Source organism: Tiliqua scincoides, chromosome 11, assembly GCF_035046505.1.
Source record: "Tiliqua scincoides isolate rTilSci1 chromosome 11, rTilSci1.hap2, whole genome shotgun sequence".
Classification (NCBI taxonomy): domain Eukaryota; kingdom Metazoa; phylum Chordata; class Lepidosauria; order Squamata; family Scincidae; genus Tiliqua; species Tiliqua scincoides.
Window position 1 is genome coordinate 14482412 of NC_089831.1, and position 10011 is coordinate 14492422.

General features: G+C 47.4%; 1 pseudogene; it reads right to left on the bottom strand.

Moving 5' to 3' along the window:
* Nucleotides 1–583: 583 nt before the first annotated feature.
* On the bottom strand, nt 584–700 carry LOC136662841 (5S ribosomal RNA; annotated as a pseudogene).
* Between the last annotated feature and the right edge of the window lie 9311 nt (nt 701–10011).

Sequence of the window (10011 nt, forward strand, 5' to 3'; positions counted from 1 at the left end):
GCACCTGCTGAGGGTCGGAAGTGACATCATTAAACAGAAAGTGACATCATTAAGCAGATGATGGCCACAAATAAGCACTTCGTTCTCACCTAGAAACTCATTGGTTGAAAATGACAGAAGAGAAAATATGCAAATCTTGTTTATGTTTTCAAGACACAAGAGAGTCCAATTATCATGCTGGGAGAGCCCAGTTATAACTGGGGTGGTGGATTAATTGCTTCCTGGGGCTGCATTTGGCCCATGGGCCTTATGTTTGACACCTCTGATCTAAGCCTTGGAAATGTCTTGTGGTGCTGGTTACCATACGCTACTTTTTCCCCCAAGTACTTTCTTTCAGCTGTTCTGAAGAAGACTTCATGACAGAAGGTCACTCACTTCAGCAATGAGAATGCACTGGTTGGCAACCTTCAGTCTCGAAAGACTATGGTAGAAGCCTACAGCACCTGGTATTCCCAGGCGGTCTCCCATCCAAGTACTAACCAGGCCTGACCCTGCTTAGCTTCCAAGAGCAGACAAGATGGGGAGATAGTGTTCAGTATAGGGAGATGGTTGGCAACCTTCAGTCTCGAAAGACTATGGTAGAAGCCTACAGCACCCGGTATTCCCAGGCGGTCTCCCATCCAAGTACTAACCAGGCCTGACCCTGCTTAGCTTCTGAGATCAGACAAGATCAGACATCTGCAGGGTAACAGTTGCTGCCAATGAGAATGCATGTTTTTGTGTATATGTGGTGGGGGGAACCCCAACAGAAATATTTTCCAGCACATTTTCAAACTCTACAATCAAAAGAAACCTTCCAGCATTATACCAAACAGGCCAAGATACTGTTTCATTTCTAAGAAAAATTCTTCTTAGCATCAGGGTAGAGCAGAGCTCTTTGGGAGACCCAAATCCATTCCTTTTGGTGCAGCAAGGGGGCACCCACCGTCTCAGGGAACCTCCTGTCTCCTGCAGACTGGTGAGGATTCCTCTGGTGGTTTTTGCATTTATTTTTTTTTAATCTCTATTTCCGTTTGGCATTTCATCTCCCTACCCAGACAAAGGGGCTTAGCGCTTATGAGCACCGCGCTTGATTGACAGGGCTGCTCCTCAAACAGAAGCAGCTCGTTAGCTCGCAGCGGAGAAAGGTCACACCTGTGATTACAAAAGCTACGGTGAAGTTCAGCCGTACCACCTGGCGCCATGCAAATGAGCTGCCACGCGGCTTTGAAGTGGCGGGATCTCTCTTCCAATCCTGAGAAGGGGCCTGTCCTGATGTGCCTCCCATCAGCCAATCGAATGACCCACCTAGCTACGCACAGCAGAGGGCTTACCCCAAAGGAATTTGCTGGTGCTGTCCCCCAGGGCAACCTTTTCAGAGCATGGCCTGAAGGCTCCCCAGGGGACACTTTTGCCATTTCAGTCTTTTCTTCCTCAAAGTCAAAAGACTCCCACTGGCCTCTCCACATCCTGGAGAATGAAGCCCTTTGCCAGCAGGAACCAAGCTGGGCCCAGTGCTGGGGGTTTTATGTGTTATAACCAGGATGCAGGTCTCCTCTATACCAGTTATTTCCAGTGTTTTTTTTTCTACTCATGGCATGCTGCCCTCTATGATCTACTGGTCTTCGCCTCTTGTGATGTCAGTTCTGGCTTCCGGGATACTCTTCTGGGTTCTGCAGCTCTATGTCTAAAGCAACAGTCTGTAGTAACAAATTGCTTGTCTTTCCACCAGCTCTTCCAGTGGAGGAAGAACAGACAGTTGTCCTAGAAACAGAGCCACAGAATCCGGAAGAGTTTTTCAGCAATTTTCAGCCCTGTGCTCCAAAGTCCCATGGCACACCTGCAGACCTTTAGTGGCACTCTGGTTCAAAACCATTGCTCTAGACCAGAGGTGTACAAACATTTTGGCAGGAGGGCCACATCATCTCTCTGACACTGTGTCGGGGGCCGGGGGAAAAAAAGAATTAATTTACCATTTAAAATTTGAATAAATTTACATAAATGAATATATTAGAGATGGAACTTGTGTGAATGAATGAAGGTCCTGCAGTAGCTCAAGGCCTATAAAAGGCCTTGCACAAAGCTAGTCCAGCCTTTCCTTCGCTGCCACTGCTGCATCACAGACGTGAAACAGCAAGTAGTGGAGGGAGCCTTTGTCCCACAGCTCAAGTGAGAGGTCGAACAGTGCTTCTCTTACTGAGAGGCCAGCATGGGCTCAAGCAAGTCTTTGGAGGGCCAGAGGCTCATTGGAGACTGGGGGCTCCCCGAGGGCCTGATTGAAAGACCCCGAGGGCCACAAGTGGCCCCTGGGCAGGGGTTTGGGCACCCCTGCTTGAGACCCAGGGTATCCCACTTCTATCCCAACCCCCTTAAGAGCTTCCAGCTCTTTGAACACAGAAAGCACCTTCAATCCAGACCATTTAGCAAGCCTAAGACCACCTGCTGTCTGAGCTGGTGTACCAAATGCTGCCTCTCCTACCTGGTAATGTGCCAGCTTCTGTTCCCCTGACACTCCAGCCTACCATTCTCCCCTACAATTCTATTTTGTCCCCCCTTCCTTTCCCATTCTGGGGAGGGAGCAGAGGATGATCAGAGGAGGCAAGCAGGTGAACGGACATGGGAGCCCATGCTGGTCTGCTTCCTAAGGTGACCACTTCAGTTGGCCTCATGAGTGGGCCAGTCTTGCATCTAGCTGACCATTAACAGAAACGCTACCAGACACAAGTCATCGTCCCCACCTTACCCAGGGATCGCAGGCAAAACATGTACTCCATCGCTGAACTATGGCCACATTCCCCACCTACTTTCCCCCAGACTGCATTACTGGGGTTGACCACAGCTTCCTGCAACCAACGGCAAGCTGAGGTCAATCTCATCCCTTGATTAGAAATGACGACCTAATTTTCTTACTGGAAAGGCCCAACCTAACCCAGCAAAGGTTCAGATTCTTCCTCATTGCTCCCGAGGGACCCTAGTTCAATGGAGACAAGGAACAGCAAAGCACTGTGGGGAGGGGAGATACAGCTCAATGGAAGAGCACGTTTCAGGGGCAAAAGATTCCAGGCTCTCATAGCAAAAGGAACACAGGCAACAAAGACCTTCCTTGTTACTTCACCACCAGCCAGAGCAAACATTGGGTTTGATCCAGTATAAAGTCACTTCAGACAATACATTTAATTTCACCATATACATACTTATTCTTTCATTGTTTAAGCTATACTGGGCCAAATAAGACATTATATGAAGTCCTTTATTAGGACTGATGGGCTTAATTGTTTCTTGGTTATCTTGCAGCTTAATTGCCATGATCCTGATCTGGATTACCCCCCTTAACCCCTGGGGCTGCCATTTACCCTCAGAGAGAGCCTCCAATTGACACCAGCGGGAGATTCCTAAACAGCCTACATACTCACATGTCATAGAGTCATGCACGAGCAAGGCAATGCACCGTTCACTTGTTGCACGATCTGTAAGTTCCAATCACATTGTGCCTGGACCCCAATTTGAAAAGGAAAACATACAGTGAGTTACAATTGGCAAAAAGGATCTCTAAACAGCCTTCAGCCAAGATTGCAAAGCCCAACCAGAGATCAAGAGCGCATGGGGGAAAATAAGATACATTCCAAGGCTAATGTGAAGATGTTTTGGTGGGTGCTTTTCAAAATTAGGTTCCAATCAGCTCTCTCCACCCCCTCTCTTAAAAGAGAAGCTCTTGTTCCTGATCCCACAAACTCTCCATTTCGTGATTCTTAGGGCCCAATCCTATCCAATTTTACAGCATTGGTGCAGCTATGCCACTGGGGCGTGCACTGCATCCTGTGGTGTGGAGGCAGTCACAGAGACCTCCTCAAGGTATGGGAACATTTGTTCCCTTAACTCTTGGCTGCGTTGCAGCTGCACTGCTGCTGGAAAATTGGATAGGATTGGGCCCTTAGTGGGTTGAGTCTGAATTCTTCAGCAGAGCTGACTAAAATCAGTGGGCCAATTCGTTACAACCTCAGTTCTGTAACAAACTGAAATTGTTTTAATTGTAAAACAGGCCATGTGCATCATCAGTGCCCAGCTTCGCGCTGCCGGGCAAAATAATTCCAAGAGAAGGGGAAATAAAAGTCTCTCTGGAATGGTAAACCTCATCGCCAGACTCCCTTTCACCCCAATGTCAACACTAACATTCTTGATTCTCACCAGAGATATTACTAGAGCATGCTGCCTGGATGGATTTTCAGATTCTGTTTCTTTTTCTTCAGATACTTTTTTCTTTTTTTTAAAGAATAAGGAGGGGGGAGAGAGAGAGAGAGAGAGAGAGAGAGAGTGTAAGATAAGAAAGAACGACAGAAGGCAGGAAATATAGAGCAGAGAGAGAAAGATGGTAACATATGGAAAAAGTTAAAGCAGATCCCATTTGCAAGCTGATGGTAACCACAGATCATAGATCTGAAGAAACTAAAGACTACCATACTAGAGGCAAAATCTCGACATCGCTGGTTCTGTTCCTGCCTCTGAATATCTTTTCTAGTCTGTCAACTGTCAGAGCAAAACAGGTGACTGGCGCTCTGAATCACTCACCGGTCACCCACAGGCCACGCGTTTGGGATGGAGGTGGGTTTGTTCCCCGTACGCTATTGCTCATCCAGGTAGAACAGCAGAATTAACATGGGAGAAAGAACTACCTTACAGCCCAAATGGGGATAGTCGTGCTAACTATCCTGCAAGGATAAATAACTTTCTACAAGAAGACCTTCCTTCTTGGTCACTGCTGTTGCCCATCAGAGTAACATCAATAAGTGCTCTTTGGGTTTGGTCAATGACTGGTGTCATGAACGAAATTTGTGCAAGTCCATATCGTTTTTGGGGTGGACTGATATAGTCACCGATCAGTTTCTGTGCTCATCTGACCCCAAATGTACTACACTACGAGAGAAACTGCTAAGCATGTTTTGTAGTTGCACTAAGGTTGCAATCCTATACGTGCTTTCCTGGGAGTGAGCCCCACTGAACTCCCTGGAACTTACTTCTGAATATACACTAATAGAATTGGGCTATAAATCACTTCCCAGTGAGTGGTCTGTTAGGAGTATTATTTATTTATCTATCAATCAATCAATCAATCACATTTCTATACCGCTCTTCATCCAAGGAGTTCAGGGTGATGTGCATGGTTCCTTTCCTCCTTTTGTCCTCACGACAACCCTGTGAGGTAGGTAAGGCTGAGAGTGTGTGGCAGGCCCAAGGTCACCCAAGAAGCTTAATGGCTTGGTGGGGACTTGAACCTGGATTTTCCAGGTCTAAGACCAACCCCAGAACCACTGCTATAAACCTAGAAGGACTGTAGTGAAGGGAATCCCACCTAGAGAGAACCGGGGCAGATCACTAAGCAGCACTAAGAAAAATTGCAAGCGTGCATCTCTATCCAGCAATGATAGGGAACCAACTGGGGCTCAAAGAATCCTGCCGTGTCCTGTTCTGCCCCCTCTGCAGGAACTTTGGGGGCTTAAAGGGATTGAACCTTCTCCTCAAACACTTACTCAAGGGAAGCTTCCAGCATTCTGGAAAGTTCTGAGTGCTGAGCTTGAAGCCAGAGCACCAGGGCAGGACTGTCCTACTCAGCCATGATGCTGGAGGATCTTGGGGTTCCCTTCCTGGGACAGCCAAGTTGTTTGATGTCAACAGCTTCATTTCTAGAGATCATTGTGCAAATTTTTAAAAAAGGAGATTTCCCACATGACAGCCACTATAGAAATGCAGAAAAGATGCCATCAGAAGCAGGAAGAAAGACAATCTTTCAAATGACACACTGAAAGCATTCTGGAATTTGTCCTCCCCCCTTACCTTGCTTGAAAATTGAATCTTAGAAATCACAACCTCTTGTTTTTATGGATTTAAAGGTTGCAGAAAATCTACATAGGAACCTTGCCTCTTAGCAAAATGGTTCGTTCCCCCCCACCATTTGTTAATTATTTTCAAGGAAATAGAGCAGCTGAAATGGTACAGAGACTGCCTTTCAATGGCTTATGGAAGACTTAACATGAAAATCAAACTCTTCGCGGTATTGACCTCCAGACTCGCTTGAGAAGGGGGTGGCTTACATCTATTAGGGCCTTTGATTCCAATTTGCGTTTCCTTAGAAGTGCCGACGCGCATGTGGCAAAAAGACTTTCCCTACAGAAACTTGCCAAATTTCACTCACAGTCGGGTTGATTAAATCCATATTCATTAAATCTATAGCTCGGCAATACAGCACCTGCTTTGCATACAGAAGGTTCAATCCCCAGCATCTCAAGTTAAAAGGCTCTCGGGTAGTAGGACGTCTACTGGAGATGCTGGCTAGTCACCGCTGGTCAAAACAGACAACACTGGGTCATGGCCAGACATAGTCGAGAAGACAGCTCTGCAGGATGAAATGAGCTTGGGTAAAAACTTCCTTGACAGAACTGCCCAATATGATATATACGCATTTCAGTGATCCAATGAGAAGCGCATGAAACCAAAGATCTGACACAATTCTCTGCATGACCACAGGTAAGTCACTATCTCCGGGGCTGGCCTGTTCACGAAGCAGGCTCAAACTGGACACCTCAAGTGGTGGAGAGTTGATGGTTGGTTGGCAACCTTCAGTCTCGAAAGACTATGGTATAAGCCTACAGCACCCGGTATTCCCAAGCAGTCCAAGTACTAACCAGGCCTGACCCTGCTTAGCTTCCAAGACCAGACAAGATCAGGCATGTGCAGGGTAACAGCTGATGGCAGTGGCAGCACTAGGGTTTGCATCGCTCAGTGCAGGAGGCCAGCGTAACACCCCTATGACGGATCTCCTTCCATGCCGTGGGCGGGGCAACACTCTGGGTTTTGGACATGGGGATGTACTACTACCCTGCCCAGCTGGTTTTTTGGCTATAACTTTTGGTAGAATAGATATATTTCAGTGTGGTTTGTTTCATTGCATTCCACATGAAATGACACATCAAATGATATTTGATGTGTCACATCAAATATCACATCAAATATCACATTAAATAATACCACATGATGGTATTATTTAAAAAATTCAAGGTTTAAAAATTTTTGGCCAGTACTGGTGTCACCCCCCCACCCTGTGTGCATCACCCAGTGCATCCTGTACCCCCTAGTGACACCAATGGTTGTGGGCCACCTCCTCAACCTTACCTTCTTAGCTTCTGCTGCCCCTCCACCCATGCTCCATGTGCCCTGAATTTGAGAAGAACATGGAAGGGGATGTTGAAAAATGGAGAAAAGTTGGCTGATCTCCTCCGCGCTTTGCTTCTGCATCATTCCTCTCTTCCTCCTCAAATGCAGGAGGTTCAGAAGAAGGAACAATAGTGTCAGCAGTGCAGAATGAGGATGCAGGCATCATTGCACCCCCAGATAAATGGGGTGGCCTTTGGCAGCTCCTCTCAGACAACAAACAGACAAAAGAACAGACAAAACAAAATATTTCTTTGTCCGGCCTGTGATTAATCTGTGGAACTCCTTGCCACAGGATGTGGTGCTAGCATATGGCCTGAATGCCTTTAAAAGGGGACTGGGCAGATTTTTGAAAGAAAAGTCCATCACAGGTTACAAACCATGATGGGTAGATGCCACCTCCTGGTTTTAGAAGTAGGCTTTGAATGCCAGATGCGAGGGAGTGACAACAAGGTGCAGGTCTTTTGTTGTCTTGAGTGCTCCCTGGGGCATGTGGTGGGCCACTGTGAGATGCAGGAAGTTGGACTAGGTGGGCTTTTGGCCTGATCCAGCAGGGTTCTTCTTGGGTGAGTCCTGACTATTTCTAGCAATTCAAGCTCTTGTGATTTGGCCATGGAGAAGTGTCCCATTCTATTCCCCTCTTCCTCCAAGAAGTCACCCATGGCGCTCCCCCATTTTAGCCGCTCTATAATTCTGTGTGATCATTTTGGCTGAGAGAGGGGGACTGGCCCAAGGTCATTGGCTGAGCATCGTCCCCCAGCATGGACTATCATAAGCTTGGCACTCATTACGCCACGATCCCAACCCTGTGTCTGCGTCTGGTCCAGGCATCGGTCAGAAGATGGTGGATGGCTCAATCAAGCCCTCCATCCTCCACAGGCAAAGGCACACAAACCCGGAGCAAAACTTTGCAACACCTGTCAGCCTTGACTTGATGTTTTGCTTCCACAATGACAAGTGCTTTAGAAATTACGCCAAATGAGGACAGGTGGATGGATGAGTGGGTGTGGAAGGCTGACAGCTGAATTAATCAAGCGATTTTCATTTGTGCACCCGTGCAATTGTTATCAATCCCGTCGGAGTGCCGCTGGAGGTGCAAGCGCAGCTCTTTCTGTGCGCCACCATACCTGGCGCTAATGCAATGTCAAGCGTGTTTGAGCAACGGACGGCTCAAGGTCGGCACAGGCCAGGGCTGGGCTAACTTCAGGCTCAGGTGGTCGACTTCATTCTCTAAGATGACCATGGTCCGACATTGTGTTTTAAATATACAAAGTCAAGAAGCAGAGTCAGGATCTCTCTATAAAAGCATTTCTCAAACTGTGGGTTGAGACCCACTTGGTGGGTCACAAAGCATCTAGTTCAGCCACCACTGAAAATAGAGTTGGAAATACAGGGTACAGAGTTGCTGGATAGGGCCGGCTCCTGGTGGGAGAGAGGCCTGATGCTTTGCCCTGGAGAGGTGGGAAGATGGGATGCTGGAAAGGGGGGGAGGGCTGTGTGGTTGGAGAAGGATCCAAGTCTGCTTTGACCTCTGAGCTGGAATGCTTGAATTCCGAGCTATGCAAAATAACTGTGCAAGCGCGCTGTGTAATGGGACCTTCTGCAGATCACAATTTTGATTTGAAGCCTACATTATGTCACTTCTTGCCATCACCTCCAGGTTAAAGACATCACCTCCAGAGAGTCCTGACAGACTGTCATTCTAAAAAGGATGTCCTGGTACTAAAATGTTTGAGAACCACTGCACTGTAGGTAAGTGACAGTGAAGGGTTCCATCAACATGACCCAGTGAGAGAACTCAAGCCCCAGGACTTGTCGATTGGTCACTCCAATGGACATTTCCCATTTGGGGGTTGGGAGACATTTCCTTCTGCAACCAACCCTAGAGAGATCCACACCTCACCCCTCCCTGTTCCATCAGCAACATTACCATGGCTGTCAAATTCAAAAGGCACAGAGAAGGAGAAAATCAGAAGGACTGGGGTGGGGGAAGGAGGGGGCCAGAGATAGCAGTTAGTGGACATTCTCCCTAAGGTGCCTCTACAGATGCAGGTCTCACCACAATTCATTAGAGGACTGGATACTCTAATGCAGGGGTGCCCAAACCCCGGCCCGAGGGCCACTTGCGGCCCTCGAGGCCTCTCAATGCGGCCCTCAGGGAGCCCCCAGTCTCCAATGAGCCTCTGGCCCTCCGGAGATTTGTTGAAGCCTGCACTGGCCCAACGCAACTTCTCTCAGCTTGAGGGCGACTGTTTGACCTCTCGTGTGAGCTGTGGGATGAGAGCTCCCTTCACTGCTTGCTCTTTCACATCTGTGACACAGCAGTGGCAGCAAAGGAAAGGCCAGCCTTGCTTTGTACAAGGCCTTTTATAGGCATTGAGCTATTGCAAGACCTTCATTCATTCGTATAAGTTCATCTTTAATATATTCATTTATATAAACTTATGTAAATTTATTCAAATTTTAAATGTAAATTAATTCTTTTTTTTCCCTGGCCCCCGACACAGTGTCAGAGAACTGATGTGGCCCTCCTGCCAAAAACTTTGGACACCCCTGCTCTAATGGAACCATTTCCTGTTGAACAAATAATGCATATTCAACACGTAAACAGGAAGTACTGCCACAGTACTGAGGTTGCCACTGAAAAGACCCTGCTTCTTGCAAAGGCTGTTTTTGCCTCTGTATAGGATGTCATGGGAAGTAGGGCCTCACACATTGATCTTAATTGCCCGGGAAGTTTGTATGTTCAACATGAAAGCTAAACATCTTTCCAGAAGTTGAGGTCCCTCATTCTTCTGGAGGGAGGAACTTCCCTGGAAGATGAATCCA